The sequence below is a fragment of the Xiphophorus hellerii genome, chromosome 17 (genome assembly GCF_003331165.1).
Source record: "Xiphophorus hellerii strain 12219 chromosome 17, Xiphophorus_hellerii-4.1, whole genome shotgun sequence".
Taxonomy (NCBI): Eukaryota; Metazoa; Chordata; class Actinopteri; order Cyprinodontiformes; family Poeciliidae; genus Xiphophorus; species Xiphophorus hellerii.
Window position 1 is genome coordinate 13,070,768 of NC_045688.1, and position 21,627 is coordinate 13,092,394.

Sequence of the window (21,627 nt, forward strand, 5' to 3'; positions counted from 1 at the left end):
CTTTCTCGCTCACATACACTATTACCAGCTCGCGCACATACACACAAACGTTAACTTTCTCGCTCACATACACTATTACCAGCTCGCGCACATACACACAAACGTTAACTTTCTCGCTCACATACACTATTACCAGCTCGCGCACATACACACAAACGTTAACTTTCTCGCTCACATACACTGCTAACAGCTCGCACACACACAGACGTTTATCTCTCACATACACAAGACTAAAGTTGAACACACACACAGTACTAAGACTCGTTTTATGTATGTGTGAGAGCGAGACTTTTTATGAATGTGTGAGAGCGACACTCTTTATGAATGTGTGAGAGCGAGAATCTTTTTGAATGTGTGAGAGCGAGAATCTTTTTGAATGTGTGAGAGCGACACTCTTTTTGAATGTGTGAGAGTTGTCACGGAAGAGGCGGGGCATAATTTTTGGATCAAACTGCGCATGCGTAGATCCTAAACTATAAGTTTCGATTGTTGACTCACTGTATGTTCTATTACTTAGTATATTTGTGCTTTTAAATATATATAGAACGTTTAACTTTCTTGTAGATTAAATGTGCTATAGAAATAAATGAATCTGATTGATTGATTAAAAATAGCAAAATTGCTGTAGTACAATCTGTCCACTGGGTGCCAGATTGTAGCACTGCGGGCAGTCGTTGAATCGTTTAATGCGCCTGTCAAAGTGCTGGTTGCCTCCGGAGAAGATAGAATGGTGTTTAAAATGGCAGCTGCCTGACCAATTCTCTCTCGTTTCGAATTAGAGTTAGCCATGTTCGGTATAGCAAACTCTTTCTTCTTCGGCACTAGTTGGCGCCGGTTAATAATTCCTGTAATACTGGCACCCAGTGGACAGATTGTACTACAGCAATTTTGCTATTTTTAATCAATCAATCAGATTCATTTATTTCTATAGCACATTTAATCTACAAGAAAGTTAAACGTTCTATATATATTTAAAAGCACAAATATACTAAGTAATAGAACATACAGTGAGTCAACAATCGAAGCTTATAGTTTAGGATCTACGCATGCGCAGTTTGATCCAAAAATTATGCCCCGCCTCTTCCGTGACAACTCTCACACATTCAAAAAGAGTGTCGCTCTCACACATTCAAAAAGAGTCTCGCTCTCACACATTCATAAAGAGTGTCGCTCTCACACATTCATAAAAAGTCTCGCTCTCACACATACATAAAACGAGTCTTAGTACTGTGTGTGTGTTCAACTTTAGTCTTGTGTATGTGAGAGATAAACGTCTGTGTGTGTGCGAGCTGTTAGCAGTGTATGTGAGCGAGAAAGTTAACGTTTGTGTGTATGTGCGCGAGCTGGTAGTAGTGTATGTGAGCGAGAAAGTTAACGTTTGTGAATGTGCGAGCTGTTAGTACAGTGTATGTGAGCGAGCTGATAGTAGTGTATGTGAGCGAGAAAGTTAACGTTTGTGTGTGTGTGTGTGACATTTTAGTAGTGTGTGTATACGCAATTTGAGTATTTTTTGAATGTGCGTGAGTAATTTTTGAGTGTGCGTGGCTATTTTTTTGAGTATGCGTGAGTTTTTGGTAGTGTGTGAGAGACAAAATGTAATTTTTTTGAGTATGCGAGAGTTTTTGGTAGTGTGTGAGAGACAAAACGTAATTTTTTTGAGTATGCGAGGCTATTTTTTTGGAGTATGCGTGAGTTTTTGGTAGTGTGTGAGGGACAAAACGTAATTTTTTGGAGTGTGCGAGGCTATTTTTTTGGAGTATGCGAGAGTTTTTGGTAGTGTGTGAGAGACAAAACGTAATTTTTTGGAGTGTGCGTGGCTACTTTTTTGGAGTATGCGAGAGTTTTTGGTAGTGTGTGAGAGACAAAACGTAATTTTTTGGAGTGTGCGTGGCTACTTTTTTGGAGTATGCGAGACTTTTTGGTAGTGTGTGAGAGACAAAACGTAAATTTTGTCCTAAACGGCCCCTCATACTTTATAGCTACTTTCAGATTTAAAGAGCTCTGCATAAGTTTTCAGACTGTGGCTATATTTCATGTTTTCATTTTGACTACAGCGAGTCTTTGCAGGAATTTCGACAACTTTTTTTTTTTTCACGTTTTAAAAACAGACTGAATAGCTCGGCCCAGACAAAAAAGAAGGAAAAAAAAAACAAAACGTTGATGGCGATTATGTCTTCTTAAAGGGAGGGGCTTGAACGGGGTATTCGGTGCGGTTTTAACATTGAGTGTAGCAGAGGATCAACTGCAGACTGGCTCCCCTTCCTCTCCTCTCAACCAAACTCCAGAGCTCTACTTTTATCCCGTTAAAGATCCACAGGTAAGCCCCGAAAACACTTTTACAAGCGATACAAAACCTCCTTTTTGTTAGCGGAAAAAAAAAAAATAAATAAACAAACAACAACAGAGAAAAGATGATGCGACAACTTTTTTTTTTTTTTTTTTTAAAAAGCAGCAAAACGAGGTCAGACTATATCCCACCGTTTCTTTCCAGAACATCTTTTGTTTGCTGTCTTGCGCCACCGCGGGCAAAGGAAAGTCATGTGGCGGCGGCGGAGTGTTGGAACTTTTTCGCGTCCAAGCAGCGAAAACGCACAAAGAAAGGCGAATGTCCGCCCCTTTAATGCGCGCTCGTCTCTTTCTGATTCTTATCGAGCAAAGTATGAAGGCGAAGCAAGAGAGGTGGAGGGTCTGAAGGGGGGCTGTCTCCGACCAACCCTGGACAGTTAGTGGCCGACATGACGCTAAGCTACTGCTACATTCCTGGCAGAATGTCGCACAATGATTTGTTTGAGCCCCTTCCAGGGTTATTGTCCTACAGCGGAGTGTCAATGTGTGGAAAGTACTGAGTGTAGTTAAAGGGACCATTTTTAACCACTGTAAAAGATAGTCTTGTTTGTCATTTGTAAAAAATAAAATCACAATAAGAACACAGGTGGGTGTTTTGATGTGTGAATTTCCATTACAGGATTTCACAAAATTAACGCAAGAAAGATGCAAAGTAAAAAGAAAAGGAGGCAGATATTGCTTTGTTTGTATTTGGGGTTGATGACATCACAAGGGGCAGAGGTGGGGGGAGAAAAGGAAAAAAGCACCATCTGGTTAATTCCACTGTTAGCCAGTTTCCTACCAATTTCAGATCGATTCTGCAACTTCTCTTTTCTGTTGTATATTATTTTCGGACAACTTATTTCCATTTATAATGGTTATTATACGTTGTGATCAGTCTGCTCTAATGTACAATAACTCTATGATCATTGATCAAATCAAAATTAGTTTAAAAAGCCTCTAGCTGGTAGATCTTAAAAATGGATAAGGGTGAATGGTATCAGGAAAATATATAACTGGAGTGCCATTGGTTAAAAAAAAATTGTAGGGATTAACAAACATTTTCCTCACCATTGTCTTCTGTTACCACCACACAATGTCCCCACCACTCTCCGTGACCTTTAGCCTCTCAGCCAATAGAGCTTTACATCAGATATGAGTTTTAAGGGCAGTCAGAATCCATCCAGCTGGCTAAATATATCATCACTGTGCAGACTTTTAAGTTTCTGACATTTGAACTATGACAACGTAGCAGATGTTTTGTCCTTTGCTATTGTACTATCTTCACAGTGACACAGCAGTAACGACTGCCGTTTTTTTTATAGATTGGAGCTTCAATTTATTTTTAATTGTGTAACTGCAACATCCCTCAGGCAATACAAAATGATGCAGGATTGGCAAACTGCTCCATTTTATTTCTATTAAAGGAATCTAATTGTACAGACTACAAATTGTGAATGGTTTTTTTTCCAATAAACATTATAGCACATGAGAGACTTTTTATAAAATTTTAAAATTGATTTGCAAGCTTTTCAACCCAATGTGTGGATTGACCTAATGACCTCTGTCACAGGTAGCAAAGCTATAGTTAACAGCAAAAATGATGGTTTTCAGAACTTTTACAAGGTATTAGTTTGTTAATATTACTTTGTGAATTGTTCCATCTGTGCATATTTATCACTCATAAAGTGAACAAGTTCCCGTATTCAACTTGTGTCACCTAAAATAGTTACATGATTTGCCACTACAGTTACACTGCATGTAGCCTGAGCTCACACTATCTTTATATTAACAACTTCTCTTGTAGACAGTTTAGCAAGTTGCAACAGCTCTGTAGGAGACAATGTTGTGACTTGAAAGTCGTCTAAAATGTTTGGTAACCTTAATTTTAGGTTACCAAGCAATTTTAGGTAAACTGGTCACTCCCCAGTATCTGAAAGACCTTTAAAAAGTTGGAATAGTGTGATGGAACAACACTTTTGCAGTTATGAAAAGATGACCTTCTGAACGCCTGAATATGCCTTTGTACTTGCGACTAGTCTGCAAGGTTTTTATAACAACTTGGTTTGAAATGATTGCTGAACATCTCTGAAATCTTCCTATTCCAGTCTGACTTGGTCTTCTTCACAAAACACTTGTGAAAAAGACCAAGGAGTGTTTTATAGTTTCCCAAGTTTTCCTGAAATCCATGTAAAATCTTCCAGTGCGGTTATTGCAGGGTAGTGAACACCTGTTAAGGAATTTTGTTTTGTTGAAAACATGCAGATAGAAAGGACAAAACAAGAAAAACATAATTGAAATATTTTTGAATAAGTTATTTTTTTCATCTAACTGTTAACAGTACGTTGCATCAGATAAAAAAAAATGCTGTTCTGTAGGTATAAAGGTGTACTGTACAATGAATTCGATTGACTTTCATAAAGTCTCAATTGTTGCTTTAGTATCTGGGAAATGTGAAAAGAATGGAGCTAGAAAACCACGGACATGTCAGATGTTTCTGAAGGCTTTTTGGCCTCGGAGTACTGATGGTTTTTTGTGATACTATATCTGATAAGTTGAGTTGGATTTTGGAGAATGTGTGGAGAAAGCCCCTCTGCTCCTTATAAGGTCCAGCTTGGTGACAGATGATTGGATTCGTCTCTGAAATTCAGTAATTTTTTAGAGTGGGTCAACATTTTATATCCCGACAGTCTGTGCCAGGAATTGGTCATTAAGACCAATTTTGCAGACTTTACTGTGTGAAAGAAGACTCCAAGTTCTTGATAAAATAATTATCATTACTCGTAAACCAACTTGAGGTTTGTACATTTAGTACATTTTCATCTGTTCCCCCAGATCAAAAGTTGTTGGGAAGTAGTGTAACAATTGATTAAGTTTACGAGATGAGGTGATGCACAGTATTTAGGTCAAGAGAATGAGAGAAGGTTTAAAGAACTTTTTTTTGAGAAAGCTAGGAACCTCCCTCTTGTTCATTTTCACAAATACGTAAGGCTCAACATAAAAAGCTGTAATCATTGCAGAATGTTCCATATGTAATATTTATGCCTCTCTAACGCTACACTAGTTCTAATGTCCATTGAAAGTAGTCTAATTTATGTGGCATTACATTTTGTCTGTCCCTCTCAGCTTTTTATTTTTTATTTTGACCCAAGTATCTCAAATACTGCTCCACAGGCAACTGAAAAGTGGCTGTTAAGGAGTTCAGTTCAGATTTTATTAGCCTAACGGTACATACTGTGCACAAAAAGAGAAATTTCTTCTTTCACTTGAGGTGGCAAGAACAAAGTTCTTTCTGACCAGGACATTTCATACTTCTCAAGAACTGAAGTGCAACATTTGTATATAATTGTCAAGACACAAGGCGAGAGAAAAGTTCTGTCAAATGAAAAGAATACATTTTTGTTATTGTAGAGTATGCGTAGCTGTTGAGTAGTGAAGACCTTAGAAAAGGGAGGATCCCATGCAGGCTAGACCCATTAAACAAACTGTACAGTTAGTTTCAGAAGTTTCAAGGCTGTTGCTAACTTTAGCATTGTCAGTAGCTAGCGTTTAGCCGATAGTTTCACAGCTGCTACACATAATATTTAAGTGGTTGGGGCTTCTTGTTGTCAGTTTGCCTGATGAGCAGTTTTTGTCAGTCAACACAATGTGACCATGCGTCATGATAAGAATTGCAAATATAGATACATCAGGGTATGAACTTTGAACGTCTTTGTCGAGGCTAAATATGGACGGGGCATATTGGCTGAAAAGACAGGCTGTTGCTAACGTGTTTCTGTCTAAATAAAAACAAGAAGTAGGTAAACTTTTGTAGCCCTTAAGATTTGTTTGGAATGTGTAGCTACTTAAATAAGTATTATGTTGGGTTTTAAAATTTTTTTTTAACAAGAATATGTAAATGCTAAGTACTAAACAAACCCAAAAATCTTTGTCTTGCTTCTTATGTTGCATTTTTGTATATATATATTTGTATAATATACCAAAAATAACACGGCAAAGTTTTAAACTAGCTAGAAACTTTCCACACATTGCTTCTTTTTTTTTTCACACACCACTTCTCTTATATGTACAACACAGTTGTAAGTTCAACAAGTGCTACTTTGAGCAAACGGTTTCAGTTGCTTACAAGTGACTTTTAATTATATTTTTCTTCTAAACTGTCTTGCCAAATTGCTTATAATTTTCTCCATGGTAACATGTAATTTTAAAAAAGCTGACACTCAATATTTCAAGATCCGGTATGTGTCGTCATTAAATAAGAAGTTTTGTTTTGAGAAAACTTGAGAAATTCTACCCTATTTGCACAAGCACCATCTTGTAGCCAGACATTGTTTTTTTTGGTTTTTTTTGCATGCACAGACCTATAAGACTGGCTCTATAGAGGCTTGTGTTAAACTGCAAGGTTTAAGCTTAAACCTGTGTTCTACTTTGTACTCAGAATGGGATTGTACAGTATAATTGGCCCAATATGATCTTGGTGCCGTGGAATCTGGAGGTAATTGCACGGAGTGATAACAGAGGTTTGGCAGTGTGGGGGCGAGGGCCTGGGCCAGGGTTAGGGCTGGGCGGGCAGGATGTAGGGAACACAGCCATGCATTTCCGGAGTCTGGCTCTGGACTACCCGGTGCGGTGAGGCCTTGCATTTACTGTACGTAGCTTTCATTTTTCTCCCAATCTGCATTTTCCATCCCATGTTTTCCTTTAATTAAAATTAGACGTCAGAGTCTGGGTTGTTTTGCCTCATTCTCATTACAATCAGCAAGTTGCAGCGGCATGAAGCATGTTTTGCATGCGTAAAGTGCATGTGGTTGGTTTGTTATAGTTTGATGACTAATTGAATCCAATACAGAATCAAGTTCCAAAGCAAGAATCCGGCGTTTTCTTGCGAAGCAGTTGTTGTTTCACCACCGCTGAGCTAAAGCAGCCAACCGAGCGGCAGAGAGAGTGAAGTTGAAAAATATTGGAAAACTGGCAGAGGGAATTACCCCAACACAAATGACTGGACCATTCAGTCCTGTTCTTTAAAAAAATGGATGGTGAATGTAAACTAGATCCAGCATTAAAGCTTTCCAAATGTGGCTCTTGGTATCCCGGCGATTGCATGCTGACATGTCAGTTCAAACACACATTGTTTCTACACAGCAGGTGCCAAAGCTATTTTCTGGTTTCTCCTCACAACAGACAAGTGAAGCAATGTCAAGCATGTTTTACGTGCTGCGGTGTAATTTCGGGAGGATTTGTTTGTCGTAATGATACAGTTTGAAAGTGATATTCGGCACCACCATGTATACCGAGAAACGCAACAAATGTGTGCTTTTTTATTTTATCAGTCATGTCCTTGTCGTCCATGAGCTGTGGTTGTTTTGGGAAATAAGTCTGTTTAAGGTTTTAGGGTTGTGTTTTCTGGACAACAGACAGAAGAGGAGAGGGTTTTGGCTCAGTCGTAACTGACGTGCCGCTCGAGCTGCTTGTGGGACCTTGGCAGTAGACTTGAGGCCAACTGCCTTGGAATTCTATACCATGTAATTTGAACGAGCAGCATCCAGAACCGCAGTCTTAAATTGTGTAATATGGTGAGCTTGGACGTACCAGCAGATGTTGGGGCGACTAGGAAATTCAACTTGAGTACATCAGGGAGCAACGGTAAGCAAATGCAAGGTTGGTAGGTAAAAGCTGGTAACCTTAGATCCATGAGATCCTCACAGCCTGCCACTGTTGAGTAAAAACACCACGATATTAATTAGGGCTGAAACGATTCTTTGAATGATTCGAGTACCTTGATTATTAAAATTCCTCGAGAAAAATTTACCTGCCTCGAAGCTTCGTTAATTTATGTTTTATTATTTAGTGCACCGTGTTCTGGCCAGAACATTATTTGCGTTATGCGTAGCTCTGACTTCCGCCTCTGAGTTGTTGATGAAAGCAAAGTTAGCGGCATAACGTCCAGGTTTCAAGTTCGGCCCGTCGGGGTTTTATTGATTGATGATAATGCCCGGGTTTTCATCGTTTTGGGGGGACCAATAAGCATCCTTAAAATGACTGACGCGATGCCTGTAGTACGGCAGCCTTTCTCCTCTGCTGGTTGAAAGCGAACGCCAGGAAGAGCGCTGCGGGAGTATTTATACAGGTGAGCGGATAGACTGAACACGGCGGGCGGCTGAGTAGCTGATGGTTACAGTGTAAGTGTAGCTTTACAGATGAACCGCACAATAAATTTCATATCATCCCAGTCTCAACAAACGGGTGGCAGAAATCGTTGGTGCGGTACATGGCTGGTAGATGAGTTTCTGAGTGTGACGAACAAAGGTGCCGTAAATATCCCGTATTGCTCCCCCCCCCCCGTTCTTACTTTCGTCCGCTGGTCTGCCGGTCGTGCATTACGTTTGTTCGTTCGTCTTTCCCCCCCGGACTTACTTTCGTCTATCCCCTGGTCTATTTCCTCCTCTTCACCCCCATCTTACGTTCGTTAGTTTGCCTGCCCCCCACCACCACCACTCCAAACTCCCCATCTTGACAAAATTTCCCGTATTCTCAAACCCAAAGCTTGACTGAAGATGAATACATAAACTCAAAGCTGGAGTATAGACATTTTTTATAAGCGTATTTGTGAGCCTGCCTCTTTATTATTAAATTGAATATAATTTCAGATTTTTGTATTACTTCAGGTTAACTTAGAAAGTGAGCTATTATTGTTACAGGTTAGTTTTCTAAACTACAAAAATGTAACTGTTAGGGATGCTCAAATATGAAAAATTGGACTGATATTGATATCCGATAGTAACACCGGTGGTATGCCAAATTTATCAATATTTTATTTTTCTTTTTTTTTTATTCGATTACTCAATTAATCATAAGAATAATTGATAGATTACTTGATTACTAAAATATTTGTTTACAACAGCTCTAATATTAATACAGCAATTTAAAACAAAACAGACAACACATTGTAAACGTTTTTATTTAGAAATTACAGATATTAGTTATTCTCATCATTAGAAGTAGGAATAACAAGAAGCACTCCTGATTTGGTCTATCTATTTACCAGTTCATATTAAAATTTTGAACTAGATTGGAACAAAGGTTGTCCAGAGTCCCTGAAAAATATTAAATATATGTTTAACACAACAGGAATAAAGCCGCCAAATTTAGCGATGTTGCCAGTAGAACTGTATGAAAGATTGTAAATGTATTATTGTTGCAGTAATTGTCAGTATTGTAAAGAACTGGATGTACTCCAAAAAAGATCAATTTTATTTGTACCTTAAATTCAGTCTCTAAAAGCTAGCAAAATACTCCTTGTCAGTCTTTTTATAGATTTTATTTTCTTTTTTTAACAGAAAAACACTTAAGCTGGCAAAGTCATTGAGAAACTACATTACGCCCCTTATTAGTGAACACAGAAAGATATCAACCCTGCTGAGTTCAATATTTGAGTATTGCAATTCATCGTTATCCCATGCTGTGTTAATATCTTGACCTAATTAGTTTAGCTGGTCTCTGTATTTTCACCAAACAGCAACTACATCAGGAAGATCAAGAAATGGCTTGGTATTTGAATATTGTAAGATCTTTTCTCGTAATTTATCTTTGATTAAAACAAGCAACTGATGCATAGCGTAAGACATAGGTTGCTATGTGTCTAGTTAATTATTTGTGCATCTCCTCTGGTAGCCTAACATAAATGTTTATTGAAGCATTATAGTTGTAGCGTATGTAACCCAGGAAAGCTCTGGTTACTCCAGGACTCTGTAGAAACAGTAAAACAGAAATTTAGAGTTGCTTTAAAACCTTAACTTTTACTAACTTTGGTACACCCTTCTTATTTTCCTTGCAGTTGACCATGAAGCAGCCATACCGGGAAGCATGGTCCAATTGGATGTGCTGGTATTTTCTCAGACTCTGGTTGTCTCTTGAGGGATAGGGAATGATTGCTATGGTCTCCTTTTTTTCCTGGCCTATTATACATTCACCACCAAATCCAGCCTTATTGAATCAAACCACACTTAGAGTAATCTTCTGCAAGCCACAATTCAATACACTGTACAGCATGAAGGCCTTTATAATGATCCCTTCTCTGTGCTCGCACTCTCTCTCTCTCCGTTTCCTTTCTTTCCCCTAACAAACTCTTCAACTTTGATCCTACTGGCTAAATCAGTCATGTGGACCCGAAAACCTTTGTTTGAATTCCTCTGGGCTTTAGTCACACTCTGATGGAGAGGGTATGTTAGATCAGCCACTCGCTCCTTTGGTTTTCTGACTTTAAAGCGTGATCATTCAGAGCCAGATTGCCTAATAGGCAGCATGGCACGCCAGTGTTGGTAATTGGCATATCGGTCCACCATCTGCTAGTTGCCAGATGCCCGCTTTGCCAGAGGTTTCATAGCTTTGGAAAAAGAAACAGACAATTCTAATACTGTAGCTGTACTTTTATTGGAAGATTATTTAATTCACGGACAGCCTTGGTTTCTATCTTAAAAGGTAAAAACTCCACTCAGAATCACGTAGCCCGGATTTCAAGTGGATGATTGATTGCAAGCGAGTGAGGTCAGTGCTCCTAAGCAGCACTTCTGATGTCATTCCTCAAAGATGCATGTTTTCTACCCTTTGTTTCCCAAAGCGGGTTACCCTGAGAAATGTGCAACCTTGCTGAGAGGGGGACATTTAGCCTTTAGGCTTCTTCTCATCTGATAAAACAAGCACAGGAAATGTCTCTGTTAGCTGATTGGCCTCGTGTTTTCATTCGCCGACGTCCCACTGGGACTTCAGACGTGTACAGTGTGTCCCTGTGGCAGAGAAACCACCTTACACGTCTTTCTCCAAGCAGCTATTCCAACTTCATCTTTGCCTCTCTCTCCTCTCTGATACATTTCCACATCTCCTTTTAATTTTTCTGCTTATCCCCAATCATTGCTAAAACTAAACAGGAATAATCAAGAGCCTATCAAATTGGTGTTTAAAAGGCTCGTATTTTAGGGTAATGGGGTAATATGGTCATGTAAACCCCAAAGGAGTGTGTGAAAAACACCATTCAGTGTGTCCTTGCAGATGACTAAATGAGGTCATGCGTTTACAGAGTTTGGAAGTTTAACCATTCAATGAATGGAGCAGGAGTTGGGGAGGGGGTGCTGAAACAGACCGCCGGTTTGCAGGTCTGTTAAAGGCCTGCAGGATTTATACTTGTGGCTTTTCCTAATGTGTTGAAGTGTGCATGGTGATTGTGAGGGACAACGCAGAGAGGCCATGTTGGGTGGCTGCCACCATGGGAGTGAGAACTGGCAACAGTGAAATTGGACTAGTATGTAGTAATGATGAAAGTGAGGACTTACCTCATCCACATAAAACAATCATTGTGTCCTTAAATGGGTATTCACATTTGTCGGCCCTCTAATTCTTCCCGGATTTAACCTTTAGATGAGTATGGTTTATGTTGTAAGAAATTGTTTATTTTAGGTCTTGGAGTAAAATGGAGTGTTGTAACATGTTCTCAAACAACAGCAGGTAATTGGCATTACATTTATTAGAGGTTGGCCATCTTAGTAGTTGTGTCCTTGGGCAACACACTTCACCCCCCTTGCCTACTTCTGGTGCTCAGAGGGCCTGGTGGTGCTGATTGACAATGTTCCTTCTGTCCGTCTGCCACAGGGTAGCTGTAGCTACAATGTAGCTTACCACCATCAGTGTGTGAATTTGGGTATGAATGGGTTAATAGCTCAGTTTAGTGTTGAGTGCTATGAAATCGTCATACATGATAAAGTGCTATATAAGTGCAGGCCATTTAGCATTTGTGAAAACAGCAAGACAGAAGACATTTACATTTGTACTTATGGTTTTTGACTGGTTTAGTGTTGCTAGTAAGGCATATGGAGTATTGTTTGATTGATCAGATACCTTGAAAAATACTTGAGTAATAAATTTTACCTCTAATTGATTGTGTTTGCAAACCCTAAAACCTCTGGTGAGTGCAAATAACGTACATTGTTGTTTTAAATTCCTTGTAGTAAGTTAGCCTTTTCTTATTGGTGCTTTAAATATTAACTGTTCACATAGTAAACACAAAGTTTACTATATGCACAAATAGTACATTAGATATACCATAAGGGTGACTGGCCTTAGCTAAACAAGCTAATAGTGGCATGTATTCCAGCGTTATTACTACTACACGTTTTAAACATGAGCCCACGTTTAAAACCTTTGCTGAAGGTTTTTCATGTGATACTAACAAAGTGGTTTTCATGAGTTGTGACTTTCTATTAAACAAAATAAACATTAATCCAGTTCATTGTTTTTAGATTTGGAAGTATGCTAAAGGTTTTCTTTCTTGGCTAACTCCTGCAACAGTTAAGGTTCTTTTTTATTTTATTTTTTCCCTTTCAAAAATGCTTGCTAATTTTAGTAAGCCAGCAATAACCACTAATTCCAAACTGGTCAACGTTGGAGGCAGGGCAAGCCTTGTGTTGGCAAAATTACCATGGTAACGCTACCATTATTGAGTTCACTTGAGTAAGGCTGGGATTCATTGTGGTCTATTTTGATATGAAGCTTTTTAATGTTAAGCTATGAGTAGCATTACTGTTAGTATGCTCAGCTGTCTTTAGCGAGCTAGCATCCTCAGCTAATTACCATGATTTCCAAGCTTATCATAACAATCACTAATTCCTTAAGCCCCATTCTAAATTATTTTTGAAAATGTCTTCTGAAACCATAAATAAAAACTGTGTTTTTACATCTAAACATTAGTGGAAAAAGTGTACAAACCTGCTACGACTTGAGGAAAAATAGCGATCTGTCATGGATATGACGGACAAAACGTTATGTCATGGTTATAAAAACCATGTTGGCACAATTATTCAGTTCCTAACCACAGAGATTTGTTTGCAATTACAATGTATTGTGTTGGCATGTTTTTATGTGACGAAGAAATAGACTTTTTTTAGCGCTTAATTATGAACTGGAATACCACCACACTATCAACTGGGCTGTTCTCATAATTCAGCTTTACATCCATATCCACCAGCTATAACTATTTATAGTGAACATGACAAAAGTTAGAGACTGAGGGACTTCCTTTCACCTCACATTATTCTGTTTCCTTATGGAAACATCTGGCTTGCTAGCCGCTAAACCCTTAATTTCCTTAACTGAGAAGTTGCTGTCACATGGACATTTAGGCCAGAAGTCTTTTCATTTTCTACTACCACAGTGTAGCAACCGTATTTAGCTTAATTTTTCAACACGTTAACTTGCATAAAACAAAAGTGCTGAGGTTAGCCAAATGTTATCTGCTGTCAACAGTATAATTGTGGAATGTTTATCTATGTTAATGTGAAAAACAAAGGCCTGCAGTCCCACCAGAAGGCACTTACACCCCTTTACATTTTACCAATGTTATTATTTTGCAGAGTTATTTTAAAATGGGCTACTGTAGAGTAGTATTTTTCTGCGTCAACTAGTAGTGCCCCAAAATGACTAGCCAAGAGCAATTTTTTAGAAATATGTCCAAATTTTTCACAGCCAAGGCTTAGTATTTTCTCCAAGCACCTTAGGCAGCAGGAGCAGCCTCAGATCTTTTTAGTTAAGTCTCTGCAAACTTTGTACATCTGTTTTGGGGTTATATTCTCCTATTCTTCTTTGTAGAACCTCCCAAACGCTCAGTCCGCTTGGTCTTTCCAGAAATTTACAGGGCCACTTAAGGATATTCACAGGCTGTTCCTGAAGCAACTCCTTTGTTATCTTGGCCAAGTTTTCAATCACACAACAGTCCTAATATTTCCTCAGAAATTACCATAATAAAAACTGTTCATGCTTGCGTTGCTTCCAAAAGAACAAAGAGAAAATATCCACAATGTTTGATTATTTGTATATTTTATTGATGTGCGAAGAAAACCTGAGAAAATGGAAAAGATGCAGTATTCAAATCTTGGATTAAATTACAAAAGGGGAATAAACTATCAAAATCAAGCTGACCCTATGTGCAAAAGTCACTGCTCCCATTGTTGCATGTGGTGTAAAACGAACGCATCGCTTTAGAAAACGAATATACCAACAGTGAAACATGGTGGTGGTAGTATGATGGTGTGAGAGCTGATTTCCTGTATGAAGATCTTTAGAATGTTCCGTAATTGATGGACCCATGAATTTTGCTTTAACCACACCAATAAGTCAATCTGTGAATGGCAGATTGAAGCTTCTGGAGTGGCGTAGTCAGTCTGAACTTGAATTTGGTTAAGATACACTGGCATTACCTCAAACAGGATGTGTTTGCTTAAAAAAACAACCAAACTCTGAAGTGATTGAAATTCATCCACAAACCCTTGGTCCATACTCCCCTGGTGCTTCTTTTACATCTTAATATGAACTTTGTTGGTTGTTCAAGACTCAAACATTTTAGCAAAGAACCGGCACTAAGTTTTTCACGTCCTGGTCGGCGAGTCAGGCAGCAGCCCCGACTGGATTCTGTGTCGGAGTTGCGGTAATTGTTTAACTGTGCATTTATAGAGTGTACTCTTTGTGCCTCCTAATCAGAAGCATACCGAGGCATTTACATATGAGCCTCGGAGGATTGCTCAGGAATGTATTACAAGAGAGAAGTGGAGAGCCGGCACTGGTGGACTACTCCACTGTTGGCCCTTCTTCCCACTTCATATGTTGCTGTCCGGTCCGGATAAGAGAGGAGGAGTGTTCAAAGAATAAATGTGCATAAAAATGATTAAGGTTGAAGATGGCACGTGCAGAATAGCTAATGCAAAGCCATTTCTAGCTTGACACTTGGTACCAAATGCGCACGGGGACACTGAGAATAAATTTCTGTTAAAAAGCAGAACTCCATCCGTCTACCTATCCGGAGGCCCTTTTATAGATCAGATCGGTTTTGCGGATTCATTTCGGTATGTATTGGGTAATTTGTCAATTTTTCCCTTCTATACTTTAACTTCGTTCTGGCAAGGTTACAAGGAGAGCAAAAATATAGCCTCAGAAAACCATTTTAATCAGACGGCGCTCCGCGGGGACAGCGGCTGGCATTGGAGGCCTCTTTACCTCATCAGAGCTCTGCCAGCGGTGATTGGGAGAAACACTCAGTCAGGTTTTTATTGAATAACCCCGGCTCAATACCAGAGGGGCTTTACTGTAATAGAGCAGCTCTACAGCCGCCGAGGTGACAGCCAAATGGTACTTATTAAACTAAGGGCTAATTCATACTACATGCCCCTGCTGCAGTTTTAACCTTGTTGGAGGGTTATGGTTTGGTTTAACTGCTAAAGTCCAGCCGAGCCGCTCTGGTAAAACAGACACCCATGTGTGTGTAATTACCCTCTGATCAGACAAATCTAATGTCATTATTATAAACAGCTTTGCTAATCCAGCTGTATTCCTCGTTCTCTAGCTGTCGTACATACATGTCGGAGCCTCGGATGCAGCCCCGTTCGGGGATAATAGGCCGTGGGTGCCATCATCTCGGCTTATTTACACAGTACACAGCTCTGTGCACAAATTGAGCATGACATCTAATGGAGTGTGAGCACAGATTAATTACCCCCGCATTCAGACTAATGGCTCCTTTCTTCATGATTAATGATGACACATGTCACAACGGAGCAGAGCGAGGCCAAAACATACCAAGACTTTTCACAATGCCGGAATGAGAGAGCTGAAACAAAGAGGCATTAATTAAATCTTTGGTGATTTCCTATAACGGAGTGGGATATGAGACTCGGTATATTTAATATGTCGTCATGCTGCAACATATTACAAAAAGTAAACCATAGTTGAAGAAAAGGACAAATTGTTTCTGAAATCTTCTATTTGGGATATGTCAAACTGCAAATAGGTCTTCTTATACAACAAAGGCTTTTTCTCATTTATTAGGGGTAATAGAGTCAAGGGACCTAAATACAGATGTTTACAGCAATTTTTTTTTTGTTGGAATACGCCAGTAAATTGTCCCAAATTTCCCTAATTTTGCGAGATTGGCAATTCGCTCATTCTTGCATGTGAAACCTCCATTAACCGTTATAATAACCCATTCGGTTAACAATGGTCGCCTCACTGTTTCCAACTTGACAAATTTGCTGCCATCTTTATATTTAAAGATCATTGATTGGCCAGAAAACTGCAATTGGTGCGCCCCTGATTTTCTGATTTCTAAATGTAAAACTGCTCAAGACGTGTATTTCACCTCACAGTTATGCACCACTTTGTGTTGCTCCATTTAAATAACAATAAAACACAAGATGGTAGTAAAAAAATATATATTTTTAAAGGTTATTAATTGATTTGGAAGGCAATATAAACATTTGTGTCAAATCTGATGACCAATGTACTCCTGGTAGAGTTTATCTGAAGAAGTGGGCGTGGCGGCCATTCTGACTGCCCTCATTACACCCGCCTTAATTGGAAACGACGCAAAACCACCCTCCTCCCACAATTCCAGTGGAACAATGGGTTCTTGTTACCAAATAATCTGCATTCTACGTATGGGTTGAGTCAGACAAAATTTTTATTGGACTCCGTGTGCCTGCAGTGCCAGTCGCTCCTGCGACAGCCACCTGGGAGACCACCTCTGGAAAATAAGCCCCTATTAGTTCAGGTTAGACTTAATGGCCAGTAATGATACCCTGGCCAAGCCAAACTGTGCAAAATGGCTTTGGGCAGCGACGAAATGAAATACCAGTCACTCAAGCAGCGAACATAAACACGAGTTGGGTGGCGGGCTCAATAGGTGCGTCTGTATTTGCATTTATCTGTGCGTTTGAGAGGGGAGGAGAGAAATTTCCCCACCAGAAAACATGGGTGACCCCCCCCCCTCTCCGCCTACACTCTTCTTATGGGGAGATTAGTGCTGGAAGCAGAGGAGGAGGGTTGGGGAGGTTGGATGTGGTTTTGGATGTTCTCCAATTTAGCGCCGCTGCCTTGCTGATCCAAATCTAATTTCCACTTTTGCCATTAAAAGCTCGGCGCGACCTCGTCTGAGCGACCGGTGAATCCTCCCTAAGAGCAGCTCTCAATTATTTACAATTTCATGCCTGTCGGAGATATGTGTTATTCTAATAAATTTAGGATATAAGCAGACTTGCGAGCCGCACATAGATTAACCCTCCGAAGCTGAATTTTCTCCCTAATTTAGTGGTAAATGCCACATCGCGCCTAATAGTATTGAAAGATGATTACGACTTCCAACGTCTGAATTGTCCGTGGTGGAGAATTAGCGTTGCAATGAGAAGCGGGCCGATGCGAGGCAGTCGCGATGAGTAAAGCTGCGGCTCTCAGGCCTGCTGAGGCAGACTCGCTGTAGGAGACTCATACTGAGGAAGAGAGGGAGCTTTGTTATGTCTCATGAAGCTCTAGGGTTTCCTGGAATTTTTGGCAATGGATCCCAAAATCACATAACCGCTGAAAGAGAGAAGAATGAGGCCGATGTGGGGTAACTCTTTTTTTTTTTTTTTTTAAATACGGGCAGTAGAAAAGTCTGACAAAAGCTGTAGAGTGCCTTGCAGGTGTTAAGATGACATGCATAATGCATTGCGTTCGGACATATTAAGGCCAGGGTAATTAGTCATGCAAACTCCACCTGATGCAACTGTGCAACATGCAGGATGCTATTTGGTGGAGTGTTTTTTTTTGTTTGTTTGTTTTTTTCCTTGACGCTTTAGTTCCTACATTTAGAAAGGAAAAACAGCAAAACCGTCTAAAGTTCTGCAGTATAGTAGTGTGCTTTCAAAACTACTGAACTCTCAAATGGTCACGTATTTTATTAAGATTTTATGTTTTGTATACGATGTGAGATTAAGTGTACTTCACTCTGATAACCCTGAATGAAATAAATTGCAACAAATGGCACAAAAATAAAAAAATAATTGCCTCGATTCTAAACACTAAGTCTTAAAACTTCTGCTCATCAACCTGTAAGCACCATCCGTGTGGAGAAGCAAAAATATATTTTTGGACGCTGTGAAAGACTTGAGACTGAACCCTAAACGTAATGCCAGAATCATAATGCAGTGTTTAATAACCACTGAAAACGGCCCATTCAAAACCTGAATCCAATTAAGAATCTTTGGGTTTTCACAGCATGATGGTGCCACCACCTGAGATGCATTGGAATTATTTTAGATTTTAGTGCAAAAATATTTATAAAAAAGAGTTATGGGTGCACCAATCAGTCGACAAATTGATCCGATTTCCTAAAGGCCTGAAAATCAGCCACTGTCCCCTTTTGCTGACACCAGGTCACGTCTGCATGTCAGTGGTTAACAATCTGCCCGCATCGTGACTTTGTTGCTATATTTAGCGTCTTTCCAGATTAAAAAAAATAAAAATCGCTATCAGCCAAGAATTTGAATGAGCAGGTCGAGCTTTTTAAAGATCGGTGTTCGGCCAGAAAACTGCAGTAGGTGCACCCCTCTAAACACCGCTGGACCGCTGTTGTATCACTGCGACGTGAAAAGTGAAAAAAAGTTAGAGATGTTTGGATACTTTTGCAAAACTCTGTAGGAAAAAAAAATCGGCTCAGTCTAGTGGCTTCACGCTGCCGTCACACAGCAGTTGGCAGCGATGTGTGAAATCTGTCCTCTGTAGCTTAAAGCGTCGGTACACCTGTGCAGAGCTTGTTCCAGGCCCTAAGACGCCCGGCTTAAGTGTATCACCTCAAGGGAGGTTTAGCAGGGGCAGAAGACCCGTATGTGTCCAAGCTGGCTCTAATAACAGTCAGCACAGCCATGCACGAAAACGAAAGCGTGTACGGTGAGTGAAGTTCAGCCTTGTTGAGCCTCCAAAGGATCAGTGGTATGAGAAGAGTGGAATGTTTTTTTTTTCTCTCTCAGAGGAAGGGAAGGGAGTGAGCTCACTGCCACTCAGAGAATGTACTTTCACTGATTCTAGTGTTGAAGATTTGATGACTGTTGGTTAATAGTTAATAGTCTCACCTTAAAACTGAAGTTGGTGGAATAGACCTTCCACTTGATCAAGGTGATACTGAAATATATAGTACAGGTAAATGTTGTATTTTTAATTAAACTGAATTTGCTTAGATTTAAATCATGCGACATCTTACAAGTACGCGCTATAATACACAGTGAATCTTTCTGCTGTTAAAGCACCTCAACATTCAGACAACTATAATCAGGCTAAAAGGAAAATGTGCTGAAGTAGAATTATATTGAGCAGAACACACAAAGTATTTAATTTTTATGTCAACTGGATATAGTTTTAAGTATGGAATACATTTAAATATTAATATCTTAGCCCAAAATATATACAACAGAGGCATTCAAGCAGATTTAGACATATTAGCTCTAAGGTTTCTACGTGTAGAAACCAGGGGATTGCGTTCATTGGGAGGGGACAGTGGAGGGGGACAGTGGAGAGGAACAACTACCATAAACAAGAAGAAACCTCCATCAAAACAGGACTCAGTTTGGGCTGAAATCGGGCTCAGTCGGACAGAAACACTGATGATGTTGATGAAGAATGCCTGCCAAGTCAGAAAAGTCGGTTTTTGACGGCAGCAGCCTGTAGTTATCTGCTTTTAAGCTGACGGTTTGCTTTGAGTAGAAACATGTGCCTTAAAGGCAAGAGGTCAGATTTAAAAAAAAAAAAAAGAAAAAAGAAAGGCAGAAGCACAGCTGACAGGTTATTTTTTTGAAAGCATGGTCAGATGAAAGCCCCCTCTTGTGGTGAAAATCAAACAAGCCACTTTGTCCTCAGTAGTTCCATAGAGGCGGCGGGTCACAACATGGAAATACGAGCAGAAGCAGAGCTGACTGACATTTCAGAGCTCCGGTTGTTAAAGTATAAATGACAGCCATGTCTTTTGATTGAAAATGAGCAATATGCATCCCTTCAGAGTGTACTCATTGCACATTTTTGGTTCTAGTCCTTATGTGGAAAATTTGCTAACTCCTCCCGTCCTCTGCTTAACTCTTATAAGGCAAATATATTATTAGTCCTATTTCTTTTTACTTGTTGGACTGTTCTGCTGATGAAAAGTGATTTGGCTCTCCTATCTAAAAAAAAGAAAAATGGAAACGTATAAATGTACGAAAGCTGTTTGAAAATGAATGTGACAAAATGACAAGCAGCTGTGGACAGATGGTAATCCTGTATGCTGAGGTGTAATGTGAGTTGGGACTGCAGGGAATTAAAACTGGATGCCGCCCAACCCTTCAGCGCACATCCACCACGTGGCAGCTTGGGCCCGAATCTCTTTACTCACATCCAGTTTTGGATGAATACCACCGTCTCTCACTAGAGCAAGGGTCTTGATCTTAAATCTATCCGGTTATCCATGCACAATAGGCTTTTCACCTAAAAAAAAAATAAATAATTTTCGTAGCAAGACGGAACTGTGTACTTGCTCCACTGTTCCTCATCCAGTGTGAGTAATAGGCCTTCTCAGTCAGGTCATCTTGATGGTCCACCACCCCACTCGCCACCCAGCCCACACTTTAATCTCCTCCTATCTTTCTCCAGGAATGCAGACCCTTATTTTGAAAAATACCTTGTCATGTAATACCCTTGAAAAAGTTTGCAGAGTACCTCAAAAAAAAGAGAAAAAAAAAGGCATTCCACCGCGTGATTTACTCGTGTGCTAAAACAAGGCAGGGAAGATAAGGATTTATGGCATTTCAGGGTAATTTTTAAATAAAAAAGTCTTCTAGTTTGGTGATTTTTCTTTTTCCTTTCTTTTTAAAAAGGGGCATGCACAAAAATGGCAATACTGTGTCAGAGTCTTCACTCAGCTGTCATGTTTTCAGCAGACTCTCACAGTTTGGGGGCATTGCATCATGCATTGCAGCCTCATGCATGTTTCCATGTAAGGTATGATAGGAAGACATTCTGCCTTTGTGTGGGTTTGAGTCAGCCTCATAAATCACTTCACTGCTTACAATACTTCCCCCCCCTCTCCCAGCCCTTCCGATTTTCTCTTTTCTCTCTCACCGGAGTGTAATTTCTCTCCAGGCTGACGGGGGGAGCCGCCTCTCTGTCCGACGCGACCAGAGCGCGGCGTTTATAGGAAGCGTGTCACAGTTGCTCAGCAGATCCATTTTGTTTCACTTTCTCCTGTAGGGAAACGCATAAGGAACCTCTCAAGCTTTATGAGAAATACATTTTTATGTTCCACTTAATGATTCCAGCCTGTCATGTTATTGCCAATAAACCAGAGGCGGTGGGGCTGCTGTAGATCCCCCGCTCTGGGGGTTCTTTTTAGCGGCGGACAACAAGGAAAAAAGTCTGATTTCACCCTCTTACGGTTTAGTTTTGCTTTATTGCCATCAGCTGGATAATCTGTTCTCTGGCCACGGTGTC

General features: G+C 39.9%; 1 protein-coding gene across 1 annotated transcript in view; it reads left to right on the forward strand.

The window, feature by feature from the left end:
* Positions 1 to 2,161: 2,161 nt before the first annotated feature.
* cald1a (caldesmon 1a) overlaps positions 2,162 to 21,627 on the forward strand; it is a 62,583-nt gene continuing 43,117 nt past the window's right edge. The window contains exon 1 of the mRNA XM_032589065.1: positions 2,162 to 2,317. The gene's annotated coding sequence lies outside the window, so the exon portion shown is untranslated. The remainder of the gene's footprint in view (positions 2,318 to 21,627) is intronic.